The sequence below is a fragment of the Toxorhynchites rutilus genome, chromosome 2 (genome assembly GCF_029784135.1).
Source record: "Toxorhynchites rutilus septentrionalis strain SRP chromosome 2, ASM2978413v1, whole genome shotgun sequence".
Classification (NCBI taxonomy): domain Eukaryota; kingdom Metazoa; phylum Arthropoda; class Insecta; order Diptera; family Culicidae; genus Toxorhynchites; species Toxorhynchites rutilus.
This window is the reverse complement of record NC_073745.1, coordinates 312,507,532-312,526,613: the sequence shown is the minus strand read 5'-3', so window position 1 is coordinate 312,526,613 and position 19,082 is coordinate 312,507,532.

The following is a 19,082-nucleotide window of genomic DNA, read 5'->3' as shown; positions in this document are numbered from 1 at the left end:
AGAATCTATGCTGAGGGAAAACGCTACACCATGATTGAAGAACTCAAGGTCGTAATTTCGGAAAAATGAAAAAATACAGAGGAATCCGCTTAGAAGAATTTGGTAAATAGTACACACAAATTTTCAAGGTTATAAGTCGAAATGGCAAGGTTTCCAATCATTGGCATGTAAATCAGCCGATCGTTTTGAATTTTTCATTGATAATACTTTTGAATTTCGAAGTGGTCTTATAGAAACTGGACAGCTGAAAATTATCATATTTAAGCACAATATAAAATAAACAAACAACTATTTTGAACGAAATTGACGTTGAATATACTTTATTCTAAGCACTCAACAATGTATGAATGTATCTTGTTGAAGTTCTAACTGTTTGTGTTGCAACGAAATAGAATCAGGGTGGTCTTATAGAAGTTGGACAGAGTGTAGATCATCTGAATCCGCCCAATAGCTCAAAAGTTATAAAGGGCCTTGCCGGGTATAGAAGTGAAAAGTGCCTCCAAACCAAATCCCCCGCTCTATGGAAAATATTGAATGGATTTGAGAAATTTTGACTATTTTTTTTTAAACCCTATGAGGTTCAAAGTAGGATCTATGGTAAAAAACGCACTTTCCAATGTTTTTCACGCCATTCTCGATAGCTTCGAGATGAAAATTTGAAAAAAATGCTGAAAGTGCATCTTACTATGGTGTATCGAGAAATATTATAAAAAAAAAATTCATCAAAATTTTAAGTACCGAAACAAATCTTGAAACATTGAAATTTTTTTTTGGAAGATTTAGAGATTCACTACTACTCTAATTCATATTGAAACGTCTTATCTGGATATGTGTGATATTGTTTCAGAATTTCAACAGTGTTGTGCGATACAAAAAAAATATTTATAAAAATTTGATATTTTTTTTTAGAATTTTGAGGCTCAGTACTGGTTAAATTTCTATTCAAATATTCGTGTGTCATTTTTGATATTTGTGATTTTTTTTCAGAAAATTTCGGGAACTGCGCGGCCAAAAATATCAAATAATTTAAAAAAAATTGTTTCGTTCACTTTCTAATATTTTGTTATTATCCTTAAATCTATAGTTATATTGCATTCATGTGTTCGTGAAAAGTGCCTTCAAATCTTATCACCAGTGCTATGGAAAATGATGCATAAGGTATCAAATTAGAAAAATAAGTATTTACTATAAGAGCTGTAGTCAAAAACGGAGTTTTTATTTTTTTTACGCCACACTCAATAGGTTTGCAAATGGAAATTCGGGAAAATACTCAAAGAACGTCTATTGTCGTGTACCACAAAAATTTTAAAAACTTTTTATAGAAAAAAAATTAAAATTTAAGTAATTTTTTGGTATCTCGAAATTTTGGATTTCTTTAATTTTTAAATCAATTAAAACATAATTTTCATTAAAATGTACCAGTTTTTGATGTGCTTTTTTCAGAATTTTAGAGGGTTTTGCGGTACAATTTTTTAATAATTTGAAATTTGGGAATTATTAAATTAAGTTTCGGTACACAGTACTGTTGTATTGGTACTTGCTTTTTTATATCCATGATTATTTTCCATAATGTATCGAGTATTGAACGTACCATTTTAAGGCAATTCTTGAATACAGCTATAAAAATGGATTTTGCGTTGGAAAAAGTATATTGTTTCGGAAGGGACATATTTTGAAGGCGATAATATAAATTTAGATGATAAATAAAGTATTTTATTTCAAATACCAAATGACATATAATACCTAAACACGGGGGAAAGTAACAAAATCTGTAAAAAAAACTTAATTATTTTCCACAATCGGGCCAAAAAAGTCACTGATAGGAGGTATCCACTTGAAGTCAGGCCCGGAGTGCATGAGCATTAGGGTGGCAATGGATGTATGGGAAATATTTCATCATCGAATTTCAAAAACCGACCATGTTCATTTTGTTTATTGGCCCAAAAAATGATCTGTGCAAAGTTTCAGCTCGATCGGACATGATTTAGGAGTGCCTCAAAGCTCTCAAAGTTTTGATTTTTTGATCCTCGAAAATCTTCCAAGGGGTGAGTAATGAAAATTTGAAAAATCGAAATTTCTTTTCGATGCCAAATGACTTAAAAATGCATGAAACGTCGAGATCTGGTGTCATCTCGAAAAAAAATTTTTTGTCCGAAAATCGACTTTTTGGGACTTAGCCTGAGAGGCAATGAAAGTACACCCAGTTTTTTTCACGCGAGGGATACGTACCTCGTAAAAAAACCGCGTAAAAAAACCACGGAAACAAACCGCGTTAATTGGAAAATCCGCGTAAAAAAACCTTGTAAAAAAAACCACGCAAAAAAAACCGCGTAAAAAAACCTGGGTGTATGGAAAAAATAATTATCGAATTCAAAGAACCGACCATGTACATTTTGTGATAACAGCAGTTTTATGCATTTTTAGGTCATTTGGCATCCAAAAAAAATTTCGATTTTCAAAATTTCCTTTCCTATAGGGTGTTTTTTCGAGGTGGTGAACATTTTTTATGGGGTAACTTTTTGAAATTTTAGGGTCGATTTTTTCCCGTACATTCATTGCCACCCTACTGTATAGCAATAACGATTATGCGTAATATGCATTTGAAATCTTTTAATTTTTAGTTACATTTTTCGTGACCTACCTATATAGAAATCAAATACATAGTCCTACGTCGAAAATAAGTAACTTTATAATATAGAAAATAAGAAGCTTTATAATATAATATTCATCGCTCTGGTAGGTTAGTAGGTATTTTTTGACTAAGCGAAACAGGGTACTACACACAATCGGACTTTGCAAATCGAACACCAGTAACGAGATTCCTTCCTGATCTTAAGTTTATAGCAATGTGAACATCTAAAAAACATTATCATCGCACATAAATAAATTCGAGCGAGCTGCGAGCTGGAGAACTCAACCAGTGCATATGAGAACGCATGACATCATCTCAAACTGTTTATGTTTTCTATTTGTTTTATTCCGGCAGAGCCTCAACATATTCTAAACCTCTTGAAATTTGAATACCGTTCTGAATCATATTTCGGACAACATCATATTGCGGATACTTTATTCTAATATCTTGAAATGCTTAATGCAATGATGATATAACTATAAAATTAATATCACAATTGCTTCTTTAGAGTAATCCCTTGGTTTCGCTATCATTTCATATGAAAACTACATTTGAATTTTAACATAATCGGCAAAAATCTGACAACACTACTCATTATCGTTTGTGTTTGACGTTTGCTTAGCGTGAGCACGTAGAATTTACCCGTTCATAAATATTTAAATTTCTCCCGTGTTTCATCAGTTCTCATCATCGTTAACAGTTTACTGTGATTGCTTGGTTAGTGTTTCGCAGTTGACTATAAAATATAATCAAGTGTAATGTAATTTTCGTCCAAAAAAATACAAAATAAAGTGTCCGAAATTCGAATTCAATCTGTCCGAAATTTGATTTAGTGTCCGAAGTATGATTCTCATTAGCTTCATTTGAAAAGCCTTTTATTCGATGATTTTTTTATGTTTTCAATCAACTAGGTACCAAAGTAGAAAGCTTGAAAGCATATTGAACAAATTTATTAAAAATATCTACCAAATAATACCTGTGCATAAAGTTTAGATCTGTTTTCTGCATCATATGCCTTAAGTGTCCGAAATATGATTCGGAACGGTATTTAAATTTCTTCCGTGTTTCATCAGTTATTATCATCGTTAACAGTTTACTGTGATTGCCTGGTGAGTGTTTCGTAGTTGACTATAAAATATAATCAAGTGTAATGTAATTTTCGTTCAAAAGATTACAAAATAAAGTGTCCGAAATTAGAATTTAATTTGTCCGAAATTTGATTTTTATTAGCTTCATTTGAAAAGCATTTTATTCGATGTTTTTTTTATGTTTTCAATCAAATAGACACCAAAGTAGAAAGCTTAAAAGGATATTGAACTAATTTATTGAAAATATCAACCAAAAAATACCTGTGCATAAAGCTTAGATCTGTTTTCTGTATCATATGCCTTAAGCGTCCACAATATGATTCAGAATGGTATATGTTTTGTTTTTCTCGAAAATTGTAATTTAAATAGCTAATGGTCAGTGATTTATACGAATGACGAGTATACTCGTCAATCACAGTTAACTGGTTAATATATTACTATCGAATTGCACAAAACGACGATATTCGAATGGGTTATTGTGATAATCTCGGGTAAGAATAGAATCCAACCATTGCAGAATATCTGAGTCACTGAGTCATGAAATGTTACCGTAAAGTAACATTCATAATATTATTCTATCGCAGTTTATTGAATCACAGAAGCACAATATCTTAGCTGTAATCAATGTCAGTTCAAAGCTCAAAATATAGCACCATCTAGTACCTCATTCAGCGACGTCGTATCACCGAATGTTCTCCACGGCTCTAAACAATGTATGAATCGCGAATCGTGATTTAATTTAAATATTTCGCATTTCTATTGTCATCGTTGCTCGAACGATGCGACACTTGAGCTCCAAGCGCTGGATGATTAATTGCGGAGATATTTGGGTTGAGGCTGGGATGGTTTACGCGCGAAGTTATGAGCAAGAAGTCTATTTTCATCAGTGCGCAAGCTTTAATAATAACCGCGAATTCCATAGTACTATGAATGCAATGATTCATGTGGTCGTTTCAATTTTGTTGATTGATATTCATAATTTTATGGTATTATATCAGCATTATTTCGCTGAGTTGATTTTGAACAACCAGTCACAAGTGTTAACCATCGTTGCGTGATACATTTGTTCTAATATCTTAGAAGGAACTGCACGTGTTTTCAACTTCAAAAACGCTCTCGAAACAGTGATGAATCGTGGGATGAAGTATAGTATTTGAAACGAAACGAAGCCAATGCATCAAATGCAAGCTACCAATAACGATTCAACTTACGTGCCGACAAACATTTGCTAAACAGTTGCTTCAAATAAAACTTCCCTCTTGAATTCCCACCGAAAGTATGCCGCAGAGAGCTCGTTAGACAGGAGATGCATCCGATGTACAAATAGATGAAACCTCGTGACACGACACTTGTACCGGTGCGAATGGAAGACTCGCGTGCAAAACGTTCAGCTTTACTACCCGGGGGTGAAGGCGGCAGCTGTTTATCATGTTGCACCTCGAACGTTGGTAAGCTTCCTAAGTACGCCCCTCGTAGTGACACCTCGGTAGTAATTACTGTCGATAGCGGGTCTATCCAAACATATCTCTCTCTCCGTGCGATTGTCTGTCTGTCAGCCTAATGACGCCCACTCATCGCAGCGAGGGGTCCGAGGTGGTGAAAGGTAAAACCTCTCGGCAGTTTATCATTCAATCCACCGCCTTCAAAGAGGCAATGATTAGTTACGCTTGGCGGTTGGAATCACACGCGACCGGGTAATGCTGATTTATGACCGAGAGTAAATCAACAAGTTTATGAAGAAGCTCGCGACTCGCGCGCCGGTGGTCGGTTTGCTCTGGCTGGTTGGAATTTTTCGGCGAACCGTTTCATCTGACGTGTTGTTGACTTTTTCTTCTTTGTAAACTTTGCGACACGGGAATGACAGGGGATGGCTGTCGAAGCCGACGAGGGTGCCGTTGACCAGTTGCATCGATGGGCCCTTGAAAATACAAATACACACCGGTATACAAATATCCGTTAATCAAAAGTTGTAGAAGTCGATCGAAAAAAAACTGCATCGGAAATATGCTGATAGAAATTCTCTCCATTCGTTGGAAGTTCTGTGAGTACTGTTAACATTGCTCTCTGGTCAGGAGACATACACTCAGTCCAACTTCTATAGGACCAGGTGATGATCTTGCTGCTTTGTGTCATTGTGAACAAACAGTGCTTCAATTTATATTCTAGTGTGTAGGTATTGGTGGCTACCAAACACTGCATAATATTCATATGCGTGTGTGCAAGCGCTGAGCGTAAACGAATGTTTTCGTATTTTCAACTGTCAAGTTTCTATAAGCCCAGTTACATTTTCCGTTGTTGTAGTTGTTTTGATCAATCAATCTGGAAATTCCGAAGGGAAAAATGCTCACGGTGAGAGAAGACAGACAAATCGATACATTTCACAAAGAAAATGTTGGTATCAGAGAAATTTCTCGTCGGATTGGACGATCTCATCAAGTAGTGCTCAATATTTGACGAATGCTTAAGGATACGGTAAAAAAAGAGAGCTCCACGTAAGCTTTCTGACCGGGATAAACGGGAAATAGCTAGAACAGCTTCGAATACCTCAAAATCGCTTATGCAAATAAAGCAATATTTCAACTACTCAACTGCTCGGGTGATAATTCGTCAAATTTTGGTAAAAAATTCAAAAAAAAAATAAAGAGGGCTTAATAGGGTTAAAACACCTCATCTTACACCATCTCACATCGGAAGACGTCTGAGTTTTGCCAAAGCTCAAATGAACCGACAGTGGAACATGGCATGTTGTGGCAAAAAATGTTTCCAAAAGAATACATTTTGCTATATACCATAAGGAAAAGTTCTTCAATGTATAGGTTATCACTGATGTAAAAAAGTTCAATTTGGATTGTCCTCATGGTGTCAACGGGTACTGGCGTGATTTACGGAACAAGGAACAGTATTTTTCAACCAGGAATTTTGGTGAAGGCTCGTGCATGGTTTGTGCGGGATTCTGTGCAAACGGAAAGCTCAAGATAGCTTTCACGTCATTCAAGGATAACACACATGTTCTGGAATCCTCTCTCCAACCGTTTTTGCGTGGATATCGTCACAAAAAATTCACATTCCAGCAAAACAATGCTTCTATTCATACCAGCAAGTAAACTAAGCAATGGATTGAGGACCAAAAACCTGTTGAAAATCTTAGGGGGATCCTTGTACGCAGAATCTACACTGAGGGAAAATGGTACACCACGATTGAAGAGCTCAAGGTTGCTATTTCGGAAACATGGAATAAATATTGAGAAAATCTTTCAGCAGCAATTGGTAAATATAGGGTTAGGGAAAAAGAAACGTCGTATTTCTGATCGAAATTTGACGCTTTATTTAACATACTTAAAATTATCCAATTTAAGTCAAATATGCGCCGTTTTGTTCGCAAACTTGTTGCCATTTAGAAGGCAACTTCATTATCCCCCCCTTATAAACGCTATCCCACCCCCTCCCCACCTTATTTGCAAAAAACTCAGACAGCCAGTTTTCGCAAGCCTCTTTTGAGGCCAACTTAGTATCACCAAGAGCGTTTTGCATGGACCGGAAGAGATGATAATCACTTGGAGGCAGGTCCGGACTATACGGTGGGTGCAATAGGACATCCCATCCGAGCTCCCGTAGCTTCTGGCGGGTCATCAAAGATGTGTGAGGCCGAGCGTTGTCCTGGTGGAAAACAACACCATTTCTATTGATCATTTATGGCCGTTTCTGGTCAATCGCCTGCTTCAAACGGTCAAGCTGCTCACAGTAGAGAACCGAGTTGCGGGTCTGGCCATAGTTGAGCAGCTCTTAGTGGATGATTCCTTTCCAATCCCACCAAACACACAGCAAAACCTTCCTGGCCGTCAATCCGGGCTTGGCTATGGTTTGGGCCGGCTCACTGCGCTTCGACCACGACTTTCTTCGCTTTAGGATGTCGCACGTGATCCACTTTTCATCACCAGTCACCATCTTCTTCAAAAATGAGTCGGGTTCGTTCCGTTTCAGCAGTGCATCGCAGGCGTTGATACGGTCTAAAAATTTTTTTTTGCGTCAACTGGTGTGGCACCCATACATCCAGCTTTTTTTGGAATCCAATCTTCTGCAAATGGTTCCAAACGGTTTTATGGTCTATACCCAGTTCCTGGCCAATCGAGCGAGTGCTCACATGCCCGTCTACTTGGATGATTTCAACGATTTTATCGGTTTCCACGACGATTGGCCTACCAGTACGGGGTATATCTTCGACAGCCACTACACCAGAACGATAGTATTCCAACACGAATTTTCCAGATTTTTAGCCGAAATGGCAAGGTTGCCAATTATTGACATGTAAATCAGCCGATCGTTTTTCATTGGTAATAATTATGAATTTTGAAATGGTCTTATAGAAACTGAACAGCTGAAATTATCATATTTAAGCACAATAAAAAAACAAACACCCCTTTTGAACAATATTGACGTTGAATATACTTTATTCTAAGCATTCAACAATGTATGAATGTATCCTGTTGAAATTCTTACCGTTTGTGTTGCAACGAAATAGAATCAGGGTGGTCTAATAGAAGTTGGACAGAGTGTAGTGTATGTGTAAAATTGTATATGGTTACCGGTGTGTTAAAAATGACTCCAAATATGAAACGATTTATTTCAATTTTCATAAATAAGATCATTACAAGAGGTATAAACATAGCAAGGAGGCAGTCACTACCAAAGGATACCGTTGCTACATCAACTGGCGATGTAGTTGTTACGACCCACCACAATCACTGTTCCAGACAAGGATAATACCGGCGAGGCAACGAAGGAATAAATTATATTTTTTTATATTGTTTTGTAGTTTTAGCTAATTAGACTTGAGTTAATGATTATGTAGTTATAATATATTCAAATAGTTTAAAAATGTACTGCTTGATGATGGATCTTTATCCACTTGAGCCTTATTAAATAAATAAAGGTAAAAAATATTTCATAAATAAAAACCAATATGTGTTCCTGCTCGAGAACGGATCGTCCAATTTAAACTGTTTATTTTGTTGTGTTTGCCTTCAACCAAAACATGTTCATGCGGCGAGAAAAATTGGAAAAGTGATGAAATATTCGAAAACTTGATTACCCATTCTACATATCTTATTAGGTGTTGTTAGTCTAATTGAAGTTCGCATTGAGGCATACATCTTCGTGTTCCGTTGGTTTTGGAGCGAAAATGGCAATGGGTTGAATAAACACACTCACACCATTCTTTTTTTTTTATCTGTATTATAGTGACTTTCAACTCATTTGGCTGGTTCGTCACTTTTACTTCCATTTTTGGAAGAATGTCGGGAGTGAGAATTGAACTCGTGACCTTTTAGCGTGAGAGGCATGGATGTTACCACTACACCAGATCGCCTCCACTCACACCATTCTACGACTAATCACTACGCCATCATCATTTAGCTGTAACACTGGTTGAGGAAACAAACCAAACAAAACGACCTTTTTTAGGGGCACAAAATCATTATAAACTGATAATCAGTTGTAAGGATTAGTTGTGGGTATTGATAGATTTTACAATATTTTTTACGTAGGACTACGTCTTACATTAAGGGAGTCAAATCAGAAAACAGGTCACGCTTTTATGAAATAAAGTTAACGTTAATAATTATTTTTGCTGCGAACGGATTTTAACGATTTAATACCAATCGAATCCGAAATTTTCTAAGATTTGTTTGATAGGCTATACATTACAATTCCATAGTCTGTATATGGTTTAAATTGATGAAAATTGGAAACCTTCCCATTTCCCCATACATTTGTTTGCTTTCCCAAACAGAGCTATCAATAACGGGCAACTTACGCAGCCGCTAGAATAGAAACAGCGAAGGGGGATAGTGAAAAGAGAATATTTGCGAAGTAAACTCCAACCTTGCATAGTAAGTAAGAAGTCGCTAGCGTATAAGTATTGCATCTCCTCTGAGGCAAAATTCTCAGAATTTTTCTGTGCCCGAAACAACAAAGGTCGCTTATTCTGCTCGTTTTGTGTTTCATGTTTCCCCTCGAGCTGGGAATGCTAGCGAATATTTCACTTGAGGGGCTTAGAATGAAAGGGGTGTAAGTGATTTGATCGATTTCTCTACATCGACTCTCTCTTTTGGTCATAACTTAGCTGCAAATACATTCCCAGCTGTATTTGACAATATGGAAAATAGGTCAGAACCTCATCTATCGGATTCTATAGCAAATATAAATTGGAACGTTTTTGCAGTTGAGTTATTAACTTAATAAAAAGTTGATGAAGAGAAATCGATCAAGTCACTTACACCTCTTCCATTTTGAGCCCCACACTTGTAATCTGGCAATGTAATTAACACAACCATCCGAGCCATGGCAAAGCAGGCGAAAAAAAGAGAAGATGTCGATTATAGGTCGCTTCTAGTCATCAGTGTTAGGCTTTGTGTGTGTTGATTGTTTTCATTGCGTGAACATAAAACTTGTTCTTCCTGTGCATGTGAATAACACACCTTCGGTACTTTTAGTTGACATTCGTATTTGCTCTCGTGCGCATCGGCTCTGTTTTGATGCAACATGCTCCTAGCTTTGTTGACGGTTTTGACCGAGAGTCGAGAAACGATTTTTCGGAAACGTCACGATGTTTCATTTTTATCGCTGCAACTAGAATACGTACGAATTTACCCGTTCATCAATATTTAAATTTCTCCCGTGTTTCATCAGTTTTCATCATCGTTAACAGTTTACTGTGATTGCATGGTAAGTGTATCACAGTTGATTATAAAATATAATCAAGTGTAATGTAATTTTCGTCCAAAAAATTACAAAATAGAGTGTCCGAAATTTGATTTAGTGTCCGAAGTTTGATTTTCATTCGCTTCATTTGAAAAACCTTTTATTCGATGATTTTTTTGTGTTTTCAATCAAATAGGTACCAAAGCAGAAAGCTTGAATGCATATTATACTAATTTATTGAAAATACCAACCAAACAGTACCTGTGCATAAAGTTTAAATCTGTTTACTGCATCATATGCCTTAAGCGTCCGAAATATGATTCAGAACGGTATGCCCTTTCGAATGCCGCTAATAAACATTTTTTTATGTTTGCCACAGAAGGAATGACAAACAAATGAAGAGGGCGTATTTTTGAGGAAGAAATATCGATAACTTTGAGTAGAGTTGAGATATTGGCAAGTTCTACATCGCAAAATATTTGTCTTAGAAAATAGTTTACATGTTGAATTTTGAATATAAAAGTTAGATAAAAAAAAGGTTTTTCATGGTTATCCTAATGCAACTTAGATAAAAAGCGCTCAAAACAACTTTGTGGGAGATATCTATTCTTTAGAGAAAAACTGTTTTTGACAAAGTTGCTACATATCATAGAGCGCTCATTTTTATCTTATCAAAAATATTTTGGGTGACCAAAACTATCGATGAATTAAGAAACCTAACTTTATTATTGTGCTCCCGTGGCCGAGTGGTTAGCGTCATAACTAACATGCCGGGTGTTCGGGTTCGATTCCCGTTCTGGTCGGGGGAATTTTTCGTCAAAGAAATTTCCTCCGACTTGCACTGTGATCACGCGTATTCTAGAGCTTGCCACTCAGAATGCATTCAAGGCGTGTTATTTGGCATAGAAATCTCAACTAAGTACTAATAAAAATGACGTAAGTAATACTACGTTGAGACGGTGAAGTTCCTCTAGGAACGTTAGTGCCATTGAAGAAAAAGAAGAAGAACTTTCTTATCTATATAGATAGAGATAAACATAGTTCGACAATGGTGTAGCTGTTTAGTTTTTATATTTCTAATTCTACATCAAAACTGTCTTCAACGACTTTAAGAGCTTATTAATGCCAACATTTTGCGATACAGAACTTGTCAATGTCTTAATCCTACTGAAATTTATTGATCGTATTTTTACCAAAAAAAAAACTCATGATTTCAATATTAATTTACTCAAACACTAAAAATTACATAGTTTTGAAAATCACACATCATGTAGAGTGAAATATGTTCTTTCAAATACCGCCAACAAATATTTTTATGTTTGCCCCGAAAAGAAGGACAAAAAAAAAATGAAAAGAGCGTGTTTTTTGGGAAGAAATATCAATAACTTTGAGTGAAGTTGAGATATTGACAAGTTCTACATCGCAAAATAATGGTATTAGTATGTTCTAAAAGTCTTTCGAAATCAGTTTTTTGTAATTTTATTTATATAATATAAAAGGTAGAGCGAAAAAAAAACAGTTTTTCTCATGGTGACCCTAACGTAACTCAGAAAAAAGCGCTATATCGGTTATTTCAAGAAATAGAAAAAAAACATTGTTCTACAAAGATGTCTCAAATAACTGGAACTACAACATTGTCGAACTATGTTTGCCTCTATCTATAAAGATAACAAAGTTATAATTTTTTTTTCATCGACAATTTTGGTCACCCTATCGGTCCCCATGAAGGACCGTGTCAACCCCCTGCATGGCCTCACTGCTTGCATAGATAACCATGGGATCACTGATAGCGACTATGTGCAACGAGCGGAGATAGCGGCCCGGAGTTGGGACCCAACAACAAAAATGAGTTTCCAAACAAATTCAACAGAAATCGAGAGCGAAATCGAAGAGGTAGGCATCTTTGCCAGAAGGGGACAGGTGATGAGATCTCCGCCGCTGAGCCAACCACCAGCACCAAAATCCACAAGCGATAAATACATCGGAGAGCAGCCAAACCTGCAACACGAGAAAACTAAGATGGGTGAGGCCAAAAGGGCATCTGATGAACTCTACGAGTACATTAAGCCTCGCAGTAACGTTCACGCCGTCATAAGGACCTTGACGATTAAAATCAAATCGGCGCTTGCAGCAGCCGAACGCGAGCAACAATTCTGGAGAGCAAAAGCTGAAAAGGCGGAGAACGCACTGAAAGAGAATGTGCAGAGTAAGCCGATAGAAGCGATCTCGACACCAATGAGTGACAGTACCCCGTTAACCGCGAAAAGGAAAAGACTAACTCCTGAAGAGAAAAGCAAAGAAACAGAAAGATGGTAGCGAAGTGGCTAATGGTGAAAGCAAACAGAACAACGAAGAGATAAATGAGTGGAAAAAGATCGAAAGAAAGAAAAAAGAAGAGAAGAAGAAAGAAAAATTAAAGCCTAGGCTGGAGAGGCCAAAGCCGGACGCTCTGATTGTGGCTACAGCGGGCGCTGCAACATATGCTGAGATCTTGCGGAAAGTAAAAGAGGATCCGTCCCTGAAAAATCTCGGAGAAAACGTGGCCAAAGTAAGGCGAACTCAAAATGGACAATTGCTGTTCGAATTAAAGAAGGACCCAACGATTAAAAGCTCAACTTATAAAGAGCTTGTCGAGAAATCGTTGGGCGAAACAGCGAAAGTGAAAGCTCTGTCCCAAGAAACAGCGGTAGAATGTAGAAACCTGGATGAGATCACTACAGATACCGAATTGAAAGAAGCCCTGAATGAACAGTTTAAGCTGGGAGAAGTCCCCATATCAATCAGGTTGAGGAAAGCATTTGGAAATACCCAAATAGCAACCTTAAGACTGCCAAGAACCGCAGCCAGCAAGCTGTTGGAGGCTGGTAAGATGAAAGTCGGATGGACGGTGTGCTCCCTGAGAGCTATCCAGCAAGTATCTAGGTGTTTCAAATGCATGGACTTTGGCCACCAAGCAAAGTACTGTAAAGGACCTGACAGATCGGAGCTCTGTATAAGATGCGGCGACAAGGGGCATTTGGCAAAGAATTGTACGAAGCCCCCAAGGTGCTTGCTCTGCACGACTGAGGAAGAGAAGGACCACGCTACAGGGGGACCGAGATGCCCGGTCTTTAAAAGGGCGATGGCAGCAATAACCAAATGGAGGTAACCCAGATAAACCTGAATCACTGCGACACGGCGCAACAATTGCTATGGCAAGCCGCATCAGAAACCAAATGCGATGTAGCGATCATAGCAGAGCCGTATCAAGTACCTCCAGATAACGGAAACTGGGTGACCGACAAAGCTAGAATAGCTGCAGTGAAGACAACGGGAAGATACCCCATCCAGGAAGTGGTATCCAACGCATATGAAGGGTTCGTGATAGCCAAAATAAATGGAATCTTCGTATGTAGCTGCTATGCCCCCCCGAGATGGACGATAGAGCAGTTTGATAAGATGCTCCACAATCTAACCGAATATCTCGTAGGAAGGAGCCCTATAGTCATCGGCGGAGACTTCAATGCCTGGGCAGTGGAATGGGGTAGCAGATTTACCAACACGAGGGGCTTTAGTCTGCTGGAAGCTCTGGCAAAGCTGAATGTGAGACTGGCCAATGAAGGTTGCACCAGCACCTTCCATAGAGATGGTCGAGAATCAATTATTGATGTCACATTTTGCAGTCCGACACTGGCATCAAACATTAATTGGAGAGTGTGTGATGATTATACTCACAGCGACCACCAAGCAATTCGCTATACCGTCGGCAGCCAGAACTTAGTAAAAAGACGAATAATGAGAACAGAGGGTCGAAGATGGAAGTCGAAGGAATTCGACAAAAATCTCTTCCTGGAAGCACTCCGAGAGGAACGATCAGTCAATAACACGAGCGCCAGTGAATTGACAAGTATAATGGTGAGAGCATGTGACGTCGCCATGCCGAGAAAAAGAACACCGAAAAACGAACGCTGCCCAGTTTATTGGTGGAACGAGGTGATTAACTCCCTTCGCTCGGACTGTCTCCGAGCGAGAAGGAGAATGCAGAGGGCTAGAACTACTAGCGAAAGAATAGAGCGTAGAGAATTATTCAAAACGGCAAAAGCCGCCCTTAAGCACGAAATCAGATCCAGCAAGAGAAACTGCTTCAAAGAGTTATGTCGCGATGCCGATGCGAACCCTTGGGGCACAGCATATAGGGTAGTGATGGCCAAAATCAGAGGCCCATCGATGCCCCGTGAAAGCTGTCCGGATAAGCTGAAGAAAATCGTAGAAGGGCTCTTCCCGAAGCATGATCCGATTACCTGGCCAGCAACGCCATATGGCGATGATGAAGAACGCGTCGAGAGAGTGTCAACAGAGGAGCTGATTACGGCAGCAAGAAAATTAAAAGTCAACAAAACACCTGGCCCCGACGGAATCCCAAATGTGGCGGTTAAAGCCGCAATACAAGCGAACTCTGACATTTTCAGGGCAACGCTGCAAAAGTGCCTGGATGAGGGGTACTTTCCAGACATGTGGAAGAAGCAGAGACTGGTGCTACTGCCAAAACCAGGGAAGCCACCAGGGGATCCATCCTCGTATAGACCGATTTGCCTCCTTGATACCCTTGGGAAACTGTTAGAGAAGATCATCCTCAACAGGCTGTCGAGATGCACAGAAAGTGAACACGGACTCTCGAGGATGCAGTTCGGATTTCGGAAAAATAAATCTACGGTGGATGCCATCTTGTCAGTTGTCGAAGCAGCTGAAAAAGTGTTGAAGCAGAAAAAACGTGGAAATCGATTTTGCGCAGTAATTACGGTCGACGTAAAAAATGCGTTCAACAGTGCCAGCTGGGAAGCTATCGCCGAAGCGTTGCACAGACTGACGGTACCAAACTATGTTTGTAAGATCCTGAAAAGCTATTTCGAGAACCGAGTTTTGATTTATGACACAGACATGGGACAGGAGTCATTTAACATAACAGCGGGTGTCCTACAGGGTTCCATCTTGGGTCCAACACTATGGAATGGAATGTACGATGAAGTGCTGAGGTTGAAGCTTCCGCAGGGTGTAGTGATTACCGGCTTCGCCGACGATATATCCTTGACGGTAACAGGCAAGTCCCGAGAGGAAGTAGAAATGTTGGCTACTGAGGCAATACAAACTGTTGAAGATTGGATGAACGATGCTAAACTGAGGATCGCACACCACAAAACAGAAATGGTGATAATCAGCAACCACAGAGCAGTACAGCAGGCAGAAATAACAGTTGGGGCGCATACTATCGTCTCCAAACGCGAACTTAAATACCTGGGTGTGATAATAGACGACCGACTCAATTTTAAGAGCCACGTGAAATACGCGTGTGAAAAAGCGGCTAAAGTTTCCACGGCGTTTGCTAGGATAATGCCCAATAATGCAGGGCCAAGCAGTAGTAAGAGGCGCCTTCTGGCCAGTGTAGCCACTTCGATATTGCGATACGGTGGTCCGGCTTGGACAGCAGCGCTTAAATTACAACAAAACCGTAGACTGTTGAACAGAACTTACCGGATGACGGCGATGAGAGTAGCCAGTGCCTATAAAACGATATCTGCGGAGGCGGTATGTGTCATAGCCGGATTGGTTCCTATCGAAATCACTCTGAGCGAAGATAGTGTGTGCTACAATCTGAGAACGACAAGCACACAGAGCAATAGAGAAGCTCGAGTAACAGCAAGAGCCGACTCCATGAGGAAGTGGCAGCAGGAGTGGAACAGCACCCCTAACGGTAGATGGACCCACAGACTGATCCCAAATATAATCAATTGGGTACAAAGAAAGCACGGTGAAGTCAATTTCCACTTGACGCAATTCTTATCCGGACATGGTTGCTTTAGACGGTACTTGCACAGATTCGGCCATGCAAGTTCACCGTTTTGCCCTGAGTGTGATGGAATAGAGGAAACGCCGGAGCACGTGGTTTTCTACTGTCCTCGCTTTGTCCAAGAAAGAGAACAAATGTACCGGGGGATCAGAACGCTGGAAACGTTGTTCAACGAATGTGCGAAAAAGAGAGCACGTGGAATGCGGTTAATTCTGCTATTACCAAAATACTCACGATACTCCAACGAAGATGGAGAGAAGAACAAAGAAGTAGCAATTCATAGAGATGAGTGCATGAGCACAGCCTCCTCCCGAAGTAATACCAAACGGTGGTTCCGGGGGGGGGGGAAAGGCAAGGCGCATAGGAGGTGGTTTTAGTGAGTAAGAATCTCACACTACCCAGTCAACATGGCGACTGGGTGTCTATGAAGATCTCCACCTTCTTCACCAAAAAAAAAAAAAAAAAAAAAAAAGTAGGTTCTAAGTTCTCACGCCTCCACGAAGATCATATGACGACATTTTTAGATCGGGCGTGAACTGGAAACACACACCTGGTCTTGGCTCCGAGAACGGGTGTCGAAAGTGGCTAAGTGAGGGGGTGCGAGCGAGTCAGAGCGCTATATCTCTCCCGGGGAAGGCCTCCCGGGTCATGGAGGCCTTGCCAACCCGCTGTCTCCCGGGCAAAGGAGATACACCCAGACAATGGAGCTAAGGTCAAGACGAATACTACGAATGCGATCACCCGAGGAGGGTCCCCGAACTGGAGCTGGTCCTGGAACGGGCGTAAGAGCGAGCGGCCAGCGGCTGGAGGGCGATGTGCAAGAGCGGGCCACCAGCCGGGTTCAACCCGAAGAGCTACCGCCACACGGAAACAGCAGCCATCGACATCACCCAAGAAACGCTGCGCCTACGAGACGTGTTGCGACTGCCAGACGACAGTCGTCCACACTTGTGGGTACCACTAGGCGCCGGATCATGTGGACACACGAAATGAATGAATTCGTGATCCGCGCCTATTACATCTGCACTGCTTTGGAGACGGACATGAGTGGTCGCCCTCGAATACTAACAATGTTCGAGGAAGCGTATCCAGAGTTCGTTGGGAGGCTTGATCAGAACGCGATGAACGCGAGGCGTAGAGCGATAGTACGCAACAACATGCTCTCCCAAACGCAAATCGACGAGATCAAGCAGCAGGTGCAGAGAGAAATAAGCTCCAGGAACAACAGAGCAAGCGATGTGTCGAGACGAAGTTCAGTACGGCTGAGCAATTCATTCGCGAGTGGGGCACGCGAATCAGCACCAGTGGAGGCCACAGTACAACAACCCCCTGAGCCGGAAGACCCACAGCCAGATCAACAACTACTACGCGATCTGGTCTTCCACTACGACGAGGCGATCTCACAGTTCCGCGACACAGACCCATTGTCGCGCCCCAGGATCCCGAAGTTGCAGCATTCCCGCAGGCTGACAAGTGCAGTAAAGCTCATGAACGAGCACGTTCTTCCGCTGCACTTGGTTGATGCTGAGAACATGGAGGAGCTGCAACTGAAAGTTTACTGCGCTGCTGTGGCGACCGCCAAAAGTTTAGGATACCGTATTAGGCCAAGAGGCGGACTGCTCCAACATCTCCGTGAAAGGCGTGAGCCTCCATGGCGAAGGAGATTGGAGCAACGGATCCTAAACAAGCGCGCCGCAATTGGAAGACTGATGGCGTACAAAAGAGGCAGCAGATCGGTGAAATTATGTCGCCAAGTTGCTGTGATCGTGCGGCCTACTGAACTTCGCCAGCTGGGAGCTCACCAGCTGACGGAAAAACTCGACACACTGGTACAGCAATTGAGCGTCCTTACAAAACGGCTGAAACGTTACTCTGACTCTGCAAAGCGCCAGGAACAAAATCGGATGTTCAGAGATAACGAGAAAGCGTTCTACGACCACATTAGCGACGAGAAGCCCGACTACCGCGAAGGTTTGCCAGATATTAGCGATGTGACGAACTTCTGGGCTGGTATTTGGGAGACCCCAGTAGAACATCGCGACGGGCAAATGTGGTTAAGACGGGAGGAGGAGAGTTGTGGTGAAATTGGAGAGATGCCAGCTATCATCGTCGGAGAGAACGATGTCCGCGAAGCCTCGCGGTACCTGAGGAACTGGGCAGCACCGGGCCCCGATGGTGTTCAGAACTTCTGGCACAAGAGGCTGACCGTCGCACATCCAAAGATAGCTGAGTGCTTCAACAAGGTGCTACGTGACCCACACAACCTTCCTGAATTCGCCACCCGTGGCGTCACCTTCCTCCTCCCGAAAGACAGCAACACATTGAACCCATCAAAGTACAGACCGATAACGTGCCTATCGAGTCTGTACAAAATACTGAGCAGCATAATTACCGCCAAAGTTTCTGCTCACTGCGAACAGCATCACATCATCGCAGAAGAGCAGAAAGGATGCAGGAAAAATACGCATGGCTGCAAAGACCAGGCCATCATCGACGCAGCCATAGTCGGCCAGGCGGTATATAACCAGCGGAACCTAAGTATGGCCTACATCGATTACAGGAAGGCTTATGACTCCATACCTCACTCGTTTCTCGTCCGGGTATTGGAGCTCTACAAAATTGATCCCGTCGTCGTTAGGTTCCTGCAGCATGCGATGAGGCAGTGGAGTACGTCTCTGCACCTCAGTGATGGGGAAAATGTGTTGCAGTCTAGAACGCTGCAGATAAAGAGGGGGATATTCCAAGGCGACTCTTTCAGCCCGCTTTGGTTTTGTCTGGCACTGAACCCCCTCAGTAGGACGCTCAATAGAAACGGTCATGGCTATAAAATAAGGTATGG